The 18,500-nt window shown below is 37.1% G+C and overlaps 2 protein-coding genes across 2 annotated transcripts in view; both read right to left on the bottom strand.

Annotated features, from left to right (window-relative positions):
- The window catches only part of LOC140152762 (cartilage intermediate layer protein 2-like), a 273,597-nt gene that overhangs the window by 174,270 nt on the left and 80,827 nt on the right, over nt 1–18,500 (bottom strand). The window lies entirely within an intron of this gene.
- LOC140152757 (inactive tyrosine-protein kinase 7-like) overlaps nt 1–18,500 on the bottom strand; it is a 101,722-nt gene that overhangs the window by 39,707 nt on the left and 43,515 nt on the right. The gene's annotated exons all lie outside the window — the stretch shown is intronic.

Below are 18,500 nucleotides of genomic sequence, written 5' to 3'. Positions count from 1 at the left end.
CAGATTTTACCCAACCTGTTCCTTTATCACATGTGACACGATTTGATCCTATCAGGACAAAGTCGGCAACAATGAAGTTAAGATACAGGTAAAACTAGTGGCAAATGGTGGTCATAGGCCACAAACCGAGCTGGGGCATGTTGGTGTTGTGGAGGTATCTGACCTCTACAAAATGTTCCAAAAATGCTCCCCTGGTCATGGGGTTTGTTTTCACCAAGTTTGAGTCCCGTACTCTAACAGATGTCCAAAAATTCAATTCTAAGATTTGACCCCAGATGACCTTTGACCTGACCTATGCATGATGTTCCATAATGTTCCCCTGGTCTTGAGGTTTGTTGTCACCATGTTTAAGCCCTGTACCTCTTACAGATATCCAGAAAATGAAATTCTACGATTTGACCCCAGATGACCTTTGACATGACCCTTGCACAGTGTTCCAAAATGTTCCCCAGGTCAGTAAGTTTGTTGTTGTGGAGTTTGAGCCCGTACCCCTAACAGATGTCCAGAAAATGCATTTAGAAAATTTGACCTCTACATGACCTTTGACCATGATCTTTGACCTGACCCCTGCAAAATGTTCCCCTGGTCATGAGATTTGTTGTCACTGAGTTTGAGCCCCATACCCCTTGCAGATATCCAGAAAATGAAGCTATAAAGATTTTACCCCAGATAACCTTTGACCTGACCCCTGCAAAGTGTTCCAACATGTTCCCCTGATCATTAAGTTTGTTGTCACCAAGTTTGAGCCCCGTACCCCTTACAGATGTCCAGGAAATGCGTTTCTAAAATTTGACCTCTGCATGACCTTTGACCTGACCCCATAAAATGTTCCCTTGGTCATGAGATTTATTGTATTGAGTTTGAGCCCCATACCCCTTACAGATGTCCAGATAATGCAATTGTAAGATTTTACCCCCTTAATGACCTTTGACCCCAATTCTGTGTGCAAGGTATGGGCACTGGGTAAAGCCGATGCACATGTGTAAGTGACGACATTGTGCTATGTAATATGTGGCAGAAGAAGCATTTTGAAGATATTTGGTTATATACCGAAAATGCCCCTTTAATGACATTTGATCCCAATTCTGTTTGCACCCTATGGGCACTGGATATAGCCGATACATGTGTGCAAGTTACGTAATTGTAGGGTGTAATATGTAGGAGGAGAAGCATTTTGAAGTTTTGTTGCCAGAAGAAGAAAGAAACTAGAGTCAACAGACGCTGAATACAAGCCGCAATTTGACCCCTATAACTTGACCCCTGGGTTACGGATGGGGTCAACTGCTCTTACATTATTGTGCTTAGGATGTCATAAGAAATATTCCTGGTGAATTTCAGCTTAAGCAGCGGCTGTGTACTCAAGACGTTGTTTCTTTCATAAAATTGAGATTTTTTGATATTTGTTACTTTGTTATGTTTTTTATAAATACAAGGAAAGAAAATCCAGATTTATAAACTCCAACTGCGCTATTTTATGGATTTTATTTCACTATTTCATTCGTGTTTGCAATTTTAAAAAGAGAAAATCTTTGTTGTATCAGCGAGGTACACGCACGCATAACAACGCATCGCGCTGCGTGTCGCGCAATTTGTTAACGCACAGATACGCTACGCATACGCGACGCTTATCTGCATGCGTGGCGCATCCTTTGGAAACACTAATTTCAAGTGGTCAAATGGCTCCGTTTTAGCTGATAAAATGTGGGTTTTTTCAAGTTCTCTCCCCGATTTGAATATCAAGTTATGAATAGATTTCGCTCAAACTTCTCAACGGGCTGTGGATTTACCCAATGTTCACGTAATATAAGGCAGAAAAACGAAAACTGGCGCATTCTCCTGTGAGATTCGATGAAAGGGCAAAATGTGACCACTTTAAACTTCCACGGCCGTTATTTCAATGTTCATTTTCTCGGTAAAATGACGATTTAGGTACTACGATAACTCAATAAATACAGCATCTATAGGTAAGCAAATATGATCATCGTAAAAAGCATGATCGACTCAAGAAACGGTTTTCTCATTTTTTTTATTTTTTGGTCTATTTCCGATTTTAGGCATCATTTTGTGCAAATAGGCGTTTGTGAATTTTAAAAGTTCAATTTGATGCCTTATATGGTCAATATCTCAAAAACTAAGGCCAATATCAAAAAAAAAATAAAAAACCGTTTTTGGAATGGAGCCTCAAGATTGAGCTAAAACAAAATAAAATATTTTGGAAAGAGTGTTTTTTGTTATGATGTACCTAACAAATATTGCCAAAAACTCACTTTTTGTGATTTTCTTCATAATTGTTGTTTTTACCCCAAATCTGTATTTATATTAAGATTTATTGATGTCTTGCCTTTATAAAATGTATACTTTTATATGTCTTGTGAATAATTACAAAGTTATTGCACTTTTACTACATGCATGTCTGAGAGTACACAGCCACCTTAATCGGAACTTAAACATGCATTTTGATTTTTTTAAAATTTTTGATTGACCTTTTGACCCCCTTAATGACCTTTGACCTCAATGGAAAAAAAACCTTATGTACACCGACAAAATGCATTGTTTCAGTTTTAAATAAAAAATTCTACTATGTTCAGTTGTTGAGATAAAAATTCTTGAAGTTATCTAGCTAAAAACAGGAAGTGACCCCTTAATGACCTTTGACCCCCAAAATGAGAATACCGTGCATACATCAGGTAACACTAATTCATGTATGATGGTTATATTACTCTGGTCTGTTTACATTTTGAGATACAATTTTTTTGAACATTTTTGATAATTTTGGTTTTTGACCGGAAGTAACCCCTTAATGACCTTTGACCCCAAAACTGTAGGCATCCTAAATACCCTGGCTAGTAGCGATGCATGTGTGCTAATCGCGACTCTCTGCTATGTAATTTGTAAAGACAGTGATTTTTTGAATATTTTTTAGACTTTGACCGGAAATGACCCCTTAATGACCTTTGACCTCTTATCTGAGCACACCCTATAGACACCGACTAAAGTCGAGTCACATGATATAACCATGTCCCCATCGCATGAAATTTGTGGAAGGAGTAGCATTTTTTGTGAAATCACATTTTTGACCATTATAGCTAGGTCAAAGGTCACAGCGAGGTCAAAGTCAAATGGAAGGTTTGGCCTAGCCCAGTGGTCATTTGGGTCAACTTTGGTTGAAATCTGTCAATCCTTTGCGAGCTACATGCAGTTGATTGCGGTTGCCAGAAGAAAGAAGAAAGAAGAAGAAGAATTGAGAAGAGACAGAACAAGCCGACATTCGTCGTCGGCTTGTAAGAAGAATCGGAGAGCATTACAGTACCTAGCTGGGGGGTGTAAACCCCCCAGCTAGGTAAATAAGGAGCAAAAAAACAATAAAGCATAAGAAAATATGTCATTGAAAGAGCTCATAACATTGCGACCAAGAAAGCTATGGATGTAAGGATTTCAGAAATATCACACTTCAGTTAATTGGGTACACTTCAGTTAATTGGGTACACTTCAGTTAAGTTGATGATCATAATAAATTTTCAAAATGACCTACTTTGACCTGATTGGATCAGATCATGTCAAAAATGATACTAAACCTACTTTATTGAAATTCCGCAAAATATGCCATAAATGTTCACTTGCATTTGGATCAATTTTTGATGAGTAAACTCTATACATTTTCCTCTACTCAAATAGTGAAGTGCAAATCTCAAGGAATCTTGCAATTACGTAGGGGCCTATGCCAATTTTATCTCTGCATCTGTCCAACAGCAAAAGATACACTCGCATGATCACATCTATTCAGTAATACAGCGATCCGCTGACAAGTATATACATGTACAAAAATAAACCTGTTTTAGTGCTTCCACACAACACAACTTTTTCTACAACTAAATATAGAGCAATTTATGAAACAAGAGAATATAAAGACACCAAAGGAGTGGGAAAACAATCATGGACAAAATGATAATGTCAAATCCAGATGTAGACATCAGTTCTGAATTGTAAGATGATCATCAATGATTCCCTTTATACTTCTGACTGCATACAAATAACTAGTAGTATCTATGAAAGGCTCCAACTGTCTTGCAAATTATAGTCCTACTAGTTCAAGCAGTTGAAAGTCTTCATTTTTTTCTAACTGATTTGACCAACTTCAAACAAATTTGACAGTTTCCAAATACTTCAATGTTGATCTATAATACAAAAGTAAATATACCTAATGCAGATATGATCATTATTTTAATATTAATGTTGAATTAATCACCATACTAAATTACTATATCCGCCGGAAGAAAAAAGTAGACGCACTTGTGTACATCCACCTCAACATCCGCATGGCACATCTAGTATTACATGCAAAATTCCAATTTTTCTGTCATTTTTTTGGGCAAAATGATAATGCAGTAATTACAAATTCTCACATGAATTAGTTTTTGCTGCAACAAATGTGACCATCCAGCACAACTGAGCCCTGAAGTCGCCAATCCTCATTTTTGAGATATTCAACCAAAATATTCTGCTTGAAATTAGCTTTAAATTTGATGTATATCATGTCTATAGACTTGACATTTAAGTAGTGAAAAATCAATCAAACAGTCAATAAATCCTTTGTTTCCTATTGTTTATTGCTAAGTTCAATGGAGCATATCTGACATCCGGGCTCAGTTGTGGTGGATGGTCACAAATGTCCTCATTTGCAACATATGCCAGTTACGTATGTCTTTAAACATAAACTGGTCATTTTCAGGTCAGCTGGACATCTACCTTTGCATGGATTTGTCTGTGGTAAGACCCTTATAACTAGAGCGGTTCTCGACTTGCGCGGTTTTCGACGCAAAGCGTCGGCCCCAATGCCTCCACCTTGACGCGTATCATTTTAACTGGTGCAATTTCACTAGGAACTGGCCAACTCTAGAAAAAGTGTAACAAATGAAAGATCCTTGACCCATTTTGTCTTCATCAAAATGGTTTGATTTTGGTACCAGAAGCAAGGAAGTATTTTGATACTATCCGAGTGGAATGTAAGACCAAAAATGACCTTCCAAAAAATTTAACTTTATATGTTGACTGTACCCACCAAGTTTCATGCCCATACGACAGTTTTAAGTTATTTGACCTCAGATGACCCCGGATGACCCCAAAATGACCGTCCAAAAATTTGACTATAAATGTTGACTGTATCCACCCAGTTTCATGCCCATACGACAGTTTTAAGTTATTTGACCTCAGATGACCCCTGGGTGACCCCGGATGACCCAAAATGACCCTCAATAAATTTGGTTCTAAATGTTTAGAGTACCCACCAAGGTTCATGCCCATACGACAGTTTTAAGTTATTTGACCTCAGATGACCCCTGGGTGACCCCGGATGACCCCAAAATGACCCTAAAAAAATTTGGTTCCAAATGTTTACAGTACCCACCAAGGTTCATGCCCATACGATGTTTTTTGCTAATTTGACCTCAGATGACCCCTAGATGACCTTAGGTGACCTTGACCCACTAACCAAACCTACTGGAATTTGAAGACCGCCAATGACCATCCCTCCACCAAATTGCATCACTGTACATCTTATCAGTTCCGAGATATTGCACCCGCAAGCTCGGACGGACGGACGGACAGAGGGACGGATGGATGGATGGATGGATGGACGGACGGACAACCAGGAAACATAATACCTCCGGTGGAGGCATAAAAATGCTGAGCTCAAGTATGTTCATGAAATCCTCTCTGTATTAAAATGCAGATGGTAACAGTGTGAACGGCCTCCTTGTTGTCCAAGTTATAAATAGGTAATCATTTCTGATTGTGCTTTTAAATCTTTGATCTTACCATTTTTCTACAGGATAGGAGTGAGAGTGGTCAGCATAAAACAAATTTATATTGGATATCATGTTTTGCTCAGGGGTAAGCTGTGTAAGATTTAAAATGAAATACATGAATAAATCAAGTAAAAATCACGTTGACAAAACATACTGTTGAATAGAAGCTAACAAAACATGCATACATGATATGTATGAAATCTTGCATGTCGATATGGCACTACAACATAAATCTTTAATAGTGTTAATATTAAGATTTTCTCAATTCGTATGTTCTAGTTTCCATCTAGACAGTAGTGTGCACACATCATCCCCTAGGAACATCAACGCAAGTAAACCCATGAATAACAAAGTATGTTCATAATCGAATTACATTTTTTTTACTCCTGTGAGTCTCATCTTTAAGGTGAGTTAGAGGGGAGCATGATGTACCAGTGTTTTGCACTCAACTGTTGACACAAATAAAGCTGACACACAAGAGGAATGATAAGGGTTGATATAAGTGGTGTCATTTCTGCCCCATGTGCGTGTTTTTCTCAGGAGGGGGAAAATGCCCAAAACTTTTGTTTTGATATATTATTGGTCTATTACTAACCACAAGATCTATAGAAATATTAATGTGATTATTGGCTTTCTTGACTTATTTCATGTAAGAATAAGATCCAAGGTATTAATATTAATGAGTACATGGCAGGTTTATAGTTTTAACTATAAACCTGCCATGTACTCGTTAATACATTTAAAAATTTAACCATTTAAAAATGGTTAAAACTGGAAAAATATGCCTCCTGCCATCCTACTCACCCTAAGCTTTATTTTCTGTAAAACCATAAGGGAGGGTTCTATTATTTAATATTGACAATAATGGATGACAACAAATATTATCAATCATGGTGCGATGACCATTTTTAAAAAACAAACAAACATGCACATCCTAAATAAGTTAATAATAGAATTAAATAATATCTTACTACCTATCAGTCCTAGAAATCAATGTCCTTCATTTTTACATGCTGACTCTTATTTTCCAAGGTATTAGCTATGCGGTTTTTGACATAAATCCTGTACTTTCTTTGGGCAAAATACCACACTGGTATGTCAAAACAACATCATCTGCAAGTACACAATTCATCAACTGAACATTCATGTACACTCATAAAATAACCTCTGAATGTATCGGGTACACTTACTCAATACTCCCGCAACATAAATTATGTTAACTTTTGAGCTCTCAATTGTTGTATGGAGGTCATTGAACCAATAAGAAATTGGACTATTTTGGTGCATAATGCATTGTGGTTAATTTTGCATGAAACACACACATCATCCATTTGATATTTAGATATTGCATAAAAGGAAAAGGCACTGGGTAAACAGTAGCAAATGAAGCTGAAAATTGAGTCTAGACAATGTGAACAATCACAATGTGTACTACTGGTTTATTGGATTACACACTAAAATTATATGATGTGATCAAATATCTACTCCAATAATATTTGGATATTATTATCAAAATGGAAGATTCACACTGATACATTGTAAGCTTATTTATCTGGTGCTTTGGCAAAATCAGGATGAGAAGTTTCTCTCAATTGGCAAAAAAAACACCACCCTTAAGTTTACACTAATAAACAGTGCCTTGAAGTACAGTAAAACTGTAAGTGGAACTTTTCATGCTATATAGGCCCCTATACTATAGGTTACCATTTAAAAAATTTTAATTTCAATTTCGCTACATATAGATGGCCAGCAAAATCTTCTCTTTTACAGGTTTTAAATATTAATGTGGTCCTCTATGTTGATACACATGACTATAATATTTGGTAAGGACTTCTCTATGGAAAGATTGAATTAATTCTACTCAAATGTACACTTTTTTATGTTTGTGTTTGACCTCTCCTTAAATATTTCATTATCATGTTGATGAAACAATGAAGTATGAAAAGGCAATGTAGAACTTGCTGGATTGACATCTAATGTTCCAAAACCTGTCCATTTTATGAAGAAAAGAGTAGTCTACTTCATGAAAAGTTGTTTTCAATTTGCCTGCTTTATTTCCATGGTTACGCGCAGGAAAATCACATCAAAGTATTCCATTTAGCCTATCCATCACTCCAATTGCTACCAAATCCCCAATATCCTACATGTGTAAACAACAAAAGATGATTCCTTGACAGCGATTAGGTAGAAAACCTTATGCTGCTTGTAAAACACACCCGCATCATTAACAATAACAGCGACCTAAATTGGAACATCATTCTATTTTTAGAACATGTGTTTTGTAGGAGTCAATAGAATTTAATTTAAACACAAAATGTTACACTTGAAAGTGCATTGGAAAGTTGAAAACTAGATTTAATCAAAGGATCAATAAGATGTCTTCCACTCTTGTATTAGCTCTTGTCAGGTCTGCTGTGAAATCAAGCAACGTGCAAACAAAGGCGGTTTGTGTGTCTTTTTAGCTTGCAGCCAAAAATCTGTTCCACACAGAGCACTGCTTTTTACTCATTCATATGTTACTTACATTATGTGATCTTACATGTAGCCTTTTAAAAGCAACCCAACGTGTAAATGTTCACTATTTTCATGCATTGCATAATATTACGCATGCATAGATACATCACTTTTGTAGAGTAAATTTAGGTCAATTTGATTTAACACACAAGGAAAACAAAGTGTGCAAGTAAGAGTGACTAGTATAAACATTCACAGGAAATGTGGTTGTATAAAGTCCATAATATGGTAAGAAAATAATTCAATTTTATATTTGAAATCTGAAAATTTTCATCCACAACTGTCATAACACAGATGTGAGATTGAAACGATTTCCCAAGTGAATTTGAATAGTTTAATGTTCTTATCACCATATATGGTAAGGATGTTCTAACCATCAATTTTTCCTCTTTGCTCAGTCATGTTTTGGTTCATCTGTGGGTAAGCGTTGCTCTATAAAACCACACAGCACATGTGCATCTGGAAAGCACATACAGATTAATGTCTAGCTAGATTTCGGGACGTATTAATCAACAAATATTCTAAATCTCTTCAAATTAGATCTCGTCATATTAAAGGTGATGCTTATCTGTTGACTGGTATATTTTTTTAGAAACACCCCAGCCTCCAGGCTCCATGTTAAAATGTTGGCAAGATATTTTTCATGTTTTATTTAGATAATTTACAGCATTGGCTAAACCCGACTTTTTCAGAAGATTTCAACAGTTTTCCCAATTGTAACATATATATTAATGAGGGAAATATGAAAAGTAATCCTGCCCAAAATTGAACCCAGGACCTCAGGTTTGCAAGACTTGTACAAACTTGGACACAGGAGCTTCAAGATTTAGGCAACTGAAAATTAACGAAAGTTTTACATACTAAGCAGGGCTTGAACAATTGATACTAGTACTTGACTTGTGGCAATCCTCACTGTAGAGGAAAATAACAAAGCCTCTGTTTTTTCCTGTTTTTATAAACCTACATGTACGTTACCAAATATTTCTTTGTGCCCCATCTAATCTAGTTAACACCAACACTTCTCCCCACGTTCTTCACCTAACAAGTTAGTTTCCATCACATCCATTTTATTTTCCATCAATTTCTTTCTCTCTTATTATCCTGATTCCATCTGATAGATTCGGTAAGAATAGGAATCTGGCAACTGTTAACATCACCTTAGACATGTTAGCAACAACTCCTTTGAAGTGAAAAGATGAGGTCAATGAAAGCAGGTAAGATTTCACACCATTCTTGTCATTTACCTCATGGCATTGCATGCCTTCTTTAGTTACCTTGCCTTTGTATGAAATCATGCCCTTGGCTACTATTGGAGATTGGTCAAATGTCCACCTTTTTCAATAAGGTAGATACGCAAGTGAGCTAACCTGGAGTGACATAAAGGATACATCTACCCTTCAGTTCTAAGGTGTAATGGGACTTGGGGAGAAATCGTATTCATAGATATGGTAGTAACAAGTCCCCCCCCATATGGTTTCTTTTATATTAGCAGTATAAACTTCCATATCTCGCCAAATAAGTAATTCAATTTTGAATTATTTAAGCATTTATTTAGTGCAATATAATAATGTAGCAATGTCAACATTTACAATGTCTAGCTTAAAATGTACTTGTTACCCCCTGCCTCCAATACAATACCTCTACATTTGTGACTTATGCACTATGCAGTTGCAGCAAAATGTATTAGAATTTACTAGCATGGCATAGCATTATTTTGCCTGCTATATTGAGCGTCATGAGCGAGTATAATAAACAGCACCAACATTCAAACTATTAATTGAATCTTGAGCAAAATTGCATGGTTTGCTTTATTTACACTTCCTGACCCTTTCCATCCTATTGCTTATAACCTTTTGTTTTTATTTTACAGTTGAAACCTCGGAACTGATGGGACAGAATTTCTTTCAATCCATCTGTCCACAGAGTGTGTTCCAATATCTGTGGCCAGGCCAACCTAGCTGTGAACCGAGTTTTCTACACACTGTGAGTAGGTACTCACTATTAGTATATCTCTAGATCAGGGACTCAAAAAATACCTTTGACGAGGGCTATTTTGAACAAATTCTACAACAGTAGCCCTCATGTGTGATGTGCTCAAGTACAATCTGTCAAAAAAAGTCGGAAATTCTAGTTTGAAGATATGGGGAATGTGTCCATATTTCTTATGCAATTCCTTTGTTTTTGTGATGACAAAATGTACCGTTGATATTGGGCTGTGACCACTTGTAAAAAAAGAAGGAAAATAATAAGTAACATAATTAATTATTAAAAGTTACCTTGTGCCTTTTTAAAAATCTTATACAGTAAACCAAGAATTAATTGTGAAGGGCCTTAGGAACACTGTATTTTAATGTTCTTAATTTGATTTGCATTTTGTTGTTTTAATAAATGCCCCTGAAAGTGACTTAAGCGCCCTGGGTGCTAATTAGATCCAATTATATAAATATACATATAAGTCTCAAGATATACGCCCTATAGATATCTTTAGAAATTCTAAATACATGAAATATACAACACATTAACACTGCTTTGCTTGGTAACAACAATTATCCGTATATTAAAACTGCAGTGGATTTGGATTTGTCAATGTCAATCGTTTTCAAAACTATTATTAATTGGTGCTCAAATGGGCTATTCCAGAAAATAAGCGCACACCCCCTATAGAGGAGTTCGGATATCCGAACTTTTTCTATCCATCAAGCTCCGGATATCCGGACTTTTCATATAGAGGAGTTCGGATATCCAGACTTTTCTATCCATCCAAGCTCCGGAAATCCGGACTTTTCAAACATTTTCCCTACATAGTACGCGCTCGACCTATAGAGGAGTTCGGATATCCAGACTTTTTTTATGCATACAAGCTCCGAAATCCGGACTTTTCAGACATTTTCCCCTCATAGCCACACGCTCGACCTATAGAGGAGTTCGGATATCCAGACTTTTTCTATGCATACAAGCTCCGGAAATCCGGACTTTTCAGACATAGCCATACGCTTGACCTATAGAGGAGTTTGGATATCCAGACTTTTTCTATTCATCCAAGCTCCGGAAATCCAGATTTTCATCTTTTGAGTCTGGACTCTGACTTTTTTTGTCGGATTCGGACTCCGACACAAACAGACTTGGCTATACTCACACTCGGACACAAGGGGCAGTCGTTTTCTTGGAAAGGGAGGGGTCAGTGGGTCACTGTTTTTACTACCATCAAGAAGACAATTTTTAATCAATGTACATGTACAAAATAATACAGATATCTGGGTATTTGTGTCTGTGAATTGAAAGGGTCGTACAAATGTCCGGTATCTGCAGGGGGTGGGTCTCAAAACGGAAGATTATAAAAATAGTGGCCATGATCTTCTAGTGGCCAGAAGATCATAAATATATATCCCTTTTTTTATGAAATAGGAGATGACCACCTCCCCTCCCCCACCACCACCCAAAAATATGACTCAAACTTGGAGCCGAGTCATTTGATCATTTGATCCTAAATTGGTTGGCTTCACTTATTTGCCAAGGGGTCTAAATTTAGATTTATCTGTCACAATAGTTGAATCGTAATAATATTATCAATTAATAACAGAATATTTATTTATAATCATAATACATATTTTGCCTAGATATATCCCACTTCAACATTCAACTTCTCACAAAGTTTAGGGACCGTTCATTATTTCTACTGGAGGGGGAGCAGACAGAAAGTCACTGCGAAAACTATATGACCCCCTCTCCGATAATAAAACCATATGACCCCCCCCCTCCGAGCTACATGAAAATCATATGGCCCCCCCCCCCACACACACACACATTAACACCAACCAAACAAGAAAAGGCATTCCCGCAGAGGAGGGGGGTGTAATTTTGATAACAGGGATGTGCCACGCATTTCTCTAAACCATTTTTCACCCTGATATAGCAGTGATGTCAGTGTGCATTTCATTACACAGCTTCATGTGCTTCACAGCTACACAGCTTTATTTATTTATTTATGTAGCTGGTGGACGCTTAAAGTGCTGGCATACGCACACACGTGATTAAAGACGCGTAATAGATGCGCGCATGGATCAGCTGCCTCAACGCATTACGTCACTGACACACAGGCCCGTACGCAGGATTTTTTTTTGGGGGTGCTGATTTTGAAAAAGTGGACTTTTTTTTCAAGGGGGGGGGCCATTTTGTGAAAAGTGGACTTGCTTCCCCAAATTTGGACCTTTTGACCAAAAAAGCGTAATAAACCTGATTTTTGCTCGCAGAGATTCTGAAATTTTGGGACTTTTTGTATACCCCCCATGCGACGGGCCTGCTGACACATCATGCTGAAAAATTGTGCCTACTTCTTGCTGCTTTCGCCACTCGGCTATGAGTATTCCAAGTTTTCACAAAAAGCACCCAAATTTACCCTAATTTGGCACTCCCCCCCCCCAAATATTGGTCTCCACTGAATACCAAAATCGTTGAAAAGGACCCCAAAATCATGGCATATCCCCACATACCTTCAACCAGGTAGAACCCCACACGGGGTATTTTACTTGTTTTAATACAATATTATTTGTTTCACATGCAGTGTACACAGATTTTGGTTCAAACTGCCACCCTGTGCTCCAGCCCAGCAGCTCTGATGCTCCAGCTTTAGTATGTGTACTTCAATACCACAGGTCCCTGAACAAACCACATGTGATATTGATTAAAGTTACAATTTTTGCATCAAGTTGGCAGGTTTGGAAACTTGGGGTCAAAATTATTAATTCAATTTTTTTTATATAATTAGGCTAAAACGGCTGTAAATTGATTGACAATTTAGGGTTGGATGAAATGCTACTTTTAATGAATTTAAATCATTGAGTTCAAAATTTCTTTTGTAAAGAGGTTGTAATTTAAACAAATCATACAGAATATAAAAAAATCAAATAAGTTTAATTTCTTCATTTATCAAGCTATCAAGCGGCTGATTTATTAATTTTCAGTCTCTTAAATTGTAAATATGCATCAACTTCTCAATATACCTGTTGATACTGGGTGAAGCACAGCCCGGGTAAGCAGTGAAGTAAAAAAAAAAAAAATTGTTGTGTTGAGTTTTTTTTTTTTTAATTCCCTCAAATATTAAATAATGCTTCTTCAATTAGGGGACATTTGTCAATTTTGACTTCTGGATACCTGTTAGACATCAAGTAAAGACTAGTCTTTCAATAAAATATTAATTTTAAGTGAAAAACATTGGGTCGGGCGGGTTGAGGGCAACACAACAATTTTTTTTTTGCCTTATGCCAGTCCTTTCTCAACATAATGTAGCTTGCATATTGAATAGTGTAAAATGAATGAGTTGCGAAATCTACTTCTAAGTCCGGACTCGAGTCCACTTTTTGTTGGACTCGGACAAAAACAGACTCGGCTCGGCTCAAACTTGTTCCATGTAAAATGTGAAATGATTATCTAAAAATGTCAAAATAGATCTCAAATTTGATTCAAAATTGTTGACTTCACTTTTGCCCATTTTCCTAATTAATTGGGGCTGTCAAATCTGTGATCTGTCATAATATCCTACATATCCACCAAATTATTTAGATTTATCTGTCACTTCCCAGAATCAATACTGTTATCTTTAATGAAATAATTGATAATTATACAGAATTTAATAAACATTTTGACTGTATAAATATATCTAAAACTTCTTTCATGGAGCTAAACTCTTGAAAGAGAGAAAACATGCACACAGACATGTACACCCCATCCATAGGGCTAGTGTTTGTGTTCACTACTTACGGGCAGTCACTGAACATTTGTCTGGGATATTTATCCAATTTAAGAATTTTAAAAAGATGTTTAGAATAATTGATTAATATCACACAAAACATATTTCTGAAACGGTGAATTTCTATAAGTATTAATATTATTATGAAGATGATGATGATGATGACAATGTATGCTGCACATGCAACCTAGTGACACTTCTCTAGTACCTGGCCACTTACATATAGTGTGTGTCACACTAGAATACTTTGGTCACACACACAAATACCCCTGCAGCGGACTGTTGACATGTGATACATGTAGTTTTTACCTTCGGAGTTACCTAGGGTATGGAAATGACTGACACTTGTGTGGGGTGGGGTTTGACAGTGGGTGTGTATAGGGGAAGTGGTGTGGGGGTGGTATAGTTGTCTCATTGTAAAAGAACAGAGAAGAGTCTGACCACAGCATTACTGTGCAGCAGCTTGATTAATCTTAATTCTCTATTGTTTACAGTGACAGTGTACATGTATATTTATGGAATTGGTTCAATATTCTCTATTGGAATCTTTGCTATAAAATTATAACATTATAACTTAATATTCGACATGGATTTGGCAGGGGGCACTCAACTTTACAAGTGACAGGTAGGGGAGACCGGGCGTGTCTGCCCTATTTTCTTCAATCTCGCCTAGAGAGGGCAATTCTCATGTTAGAAGGCTATAGTTTTTACATTTTTAAGCTGTATAATATAGCTAAATACTACCACATTTGTAAGAACATTCAGCTTTCAGTAACGGCAGGAGAAGGGTAAATAAAAATCATGATGACAGGGCGGACTTGCCCCGTGCTGGGGCAAGTCCGCCCCTATGGTGGGGTAAGTTCGCCCTGATAAAAAGAAATAATATTGCAAAACAATTATAAATTTAATGCAAACGTTTAGTAAAGGGTATATTAGGCGCTCACTCTCTTCCAAAGAGTCTACTAAATTTAATGGAGGGGTATAATGTAAGCTAATAAATGTAGGCGACCAAAATGAACAAACCTTTATTTACAACTTCGACATTTATGGTTTTAGAGCATAAACGGTGGTATGAGTAATACTGATACCACTTAACTTTAAAAATATGCTTGCATGTAGTTTTACCATTCTTAAAGGTATTATTATCAATATTTTGCATAATACGCCGATGGGGCGAATCCGCCCCGGGAGTCCGCCTGGGGCGGATTCTTTTCTTTTTTTTCTTTACCTTGTGTTTATATGCCTACTAACATGACTAAACACAATATGTTGATCTTTTAATTGCATAATATGTTGGCAAAACGTTCACCTTCCAACTAAATTTAAGAACCAAAACCGTCTCTGTAAGGTCTTGAGATTATTGCAATATTACTAATTTTTAAAATGTAAACTTCCTCGACTCAAAAATGTTTTTTGACGATAATAATAATATTACTCTGGCGAAATGTGTCGGACTGTCTTGTTTTCTTGGGTACTTAGCTATGACGTGTGCCAGCTTATTAAATCATCATTGTACTTTTCCAGCAGTCACGAGATCAGAAACATGGGGTGGGCGGACTTGCCCCGAGGGCGGACTTGCCCCGGTCTCCCCTACTATGAGTCTGTCACTATAGGCTCCATTTGAGCTGGGCATTTGAGGTTGGCTATCTTTCTATAATTTTCAAAATGCCATAAAATATAAAGAGGAAACTTTCAAATTCTCTTATTTCAGCAAAATCTAGAATTTTTCTCCATTTTTTGGAAATGTTCTACCAAATGATCCATTTTTTCAAGATGTTATACCAAATTACTCCTTTTCATTTTGTTATACCCTGTGACCCCTTTTTAGAGCATCATTTTATACAAATAGGCCCCTACTAAGCAATGCCAGTAGACAGATACCTGTCACATAAAGTTAAATGACTCCCAACACCAAACCCAGGCATGGACTCTGACTGAGTCCACCGGACTCGGGTCTTATTTTTGTTGGACTCGGACTTGGCTCGGACTCGGCACCCCGGATCGAGTTGGACTCGAGTCTAGACTCGGACTCAAAAGGACTCGGCTCGGACTCGGACAAGCTGGACACTTTATTTCATTTGCCGTGTAACTTACTGCATGTAGGCCTAGTATTGAAATGTACTACAGCTTGGTCAAATTTTGTAATTGAATTTCAATAGGACCTACCGTATTCATTCCAATAAGCGTGGCGCTTAACAAAGTCATTTTGGGTGGGCGCTATTATTTTTACCTAGTTTACATAATTTTTTCGTAAGGGGTGCTGAATAGAGACAAATTTACATATGTTTTAAAAGAGTCCTGAGACGTTCTAGTAGCTTTTCTGATGTAGAAAATGTATTGCAAGTTTACACAGGACTTGTAGTCCTCCAGCCATGTCACCGTATCGACGTCTATTTGTCACTTCAACATTGATGGTACCCAATAGCAAATTGGAAATTTCCTGGGTGGGCGCTTATTAGGGCACGGGCGCTTATTGGAACGAATACGGTATATGTATTGGTAAAAATTGACATTATAATAATTAGTTACAATTACAGAATTTAGTCCCTTGGTGGTGCCAAGTGGGTGTAATTGTGAACTTAATAACACAGAAATGCATCCAAATCATGTAGTTTTGGTGCAAATGTATGTGAATTCACACCATGGCAGGTGAAAAACAAGCAGATTCCTCCAAGGCCAGACATAAGTCCTGACTAGGAGTGTCAGTGTTGGGTGGGGAGTAACACATGGATCCAGATAGAAAGCTATAGCAAGTGCCCTTAATAATTTTATTTAAGCTTGGTCCATGGCCCTGAAAAAGATAAACCCAGCCCTGGCTCCACAAAATGATCATGAATGCTGCTACACTGTAACAGCCTGTGCACATTGCCACCCATCGGGCCACCCATATTCATGTATCGTATGCTACATGTCTCATTCACACAATGACTGATCAATTAATACAAAAAAACCAGCAAAAAGATTTGTTCTTTTGTGGGGAATTTCAAATTATCATGTTAAAATATCATTATTATATAGCTTTTATGTTTATTAATCATTTTGATATTCCCCATCCAAATACACTCCACTACTTGTATGCTGCACACATGTGGAACTACATGATAATGTGACTGGTGTGAGATTTTCTGCCAGCCACATCACATTGTGCCCAGGCTTGGACTAGTGCATCTGAGCACAGACCCTAGAAGGAGGGTCTGTGATCTGAGTCAATGAATACAGAGGTCCTTACCATATACAGAAATTTGGGATTAATAGGAGATTTATAGGGGGTTTTAAATACCGGTATTAATAAAACACGGATATAATAAACTGGATGTGCATAATTAATGATAATAATTATATGATTAAGCTAATGGATAATCTGGAGGATGTAGATGTGCATGTCAACTGCATGAATGATTCCACTTACTTGGAAAATTGTGGACAATTAATGTAATTCCAATTGATGTTTTGTGATAAATAATTTTTCCACATTGTACATGGATTGATTGGACTGAATCGGACTCGGGGTCGACTTGAACCCAAGTACTTTTTGCAGAATCCGACCAAGTCCAGCAAAAGTGAACTTGAGTCCGAGTCCACACTCAAAGCTACATCACCTGTACCCATGGCCTGCACCCGTACCCATATTGGGAGCCGTACCCATACTCAAGTCCCAATTTCTGTACCCGTACTCGTACCCAAGGCTTCGGGCACGTACCCGTACTCATGCCCTATTTTGACTTTGGACCAGTATCTGTACTCATGAACTGGCACCCATACCCGTACCCATGGCCTGGGACCCGTACCCGTACTCATCGTCCAAAACCCGTACCTGTACTTATGGCGAGTCCCAATACTATATAAGTCCGTTTATATTCATTTAAATTTGCATTTTTTGCCCAAGTAATTCTCAGAACGTCTTGTGGCTTTAATTGTCATACACTAGACCTTTTTCGCAGTCCATGTTAAATTTTTGCATCTAAAATCCCAATAATACCGATGCTCACTGCTCCGGCTCCAGAAAAAAATACAATACTAATTTTTTGTAATAAAATAAACATTATCCTGTTTTGGCAAATGAAATATAGGTTTGGCTAACTCCTGGCCGTGACAATCAAGACCAGCCTTGTACTAAAACCAATTTCAGGTTATGGATTCTAATTTTCAGAAAGCACAATTTCTAAATAAAAATTATATCTTTTATTCTCAATTTTCAAAAATAACATAAAATATTAAATTTATGAACAAACTCATAGCCTATACTCAAAATTTTGAATACATGAATATTGTGACTGCAATTGTAAGAAATCATGCAAAATTGCATGTTTTAGCTAATTTTCCCTCAAATTGCAAAACTATTGAAATTTGACTAGGATTTAGCCGGGGGGACTCGAATATGAAAGTGACCTGTGCCTTACAACACTAGGGGTCTATGGCAGTTTTTGTCGAAAAAA

Source organism: Amphiura filiformis, chromosome 5 (assembly GCF_039555335.1).
Source record: "Amphiura filiformis chromosome 5, Afil_fr2py, whole genome shotgun sequence".
Taxonomy (NCBI): domain Eukaryota; kingdom Metazoa; phylum Echinodermata; class Ophiuroidea; order Amphilepidida; family Amphiuridae; genus Amphiura; species Amphiura filiformis.
The sequence above is the reverse complement of the archived record's forward strand: the minus strand, read 5'-3'. Positions and strand labels throughout refer to the sequence as shown.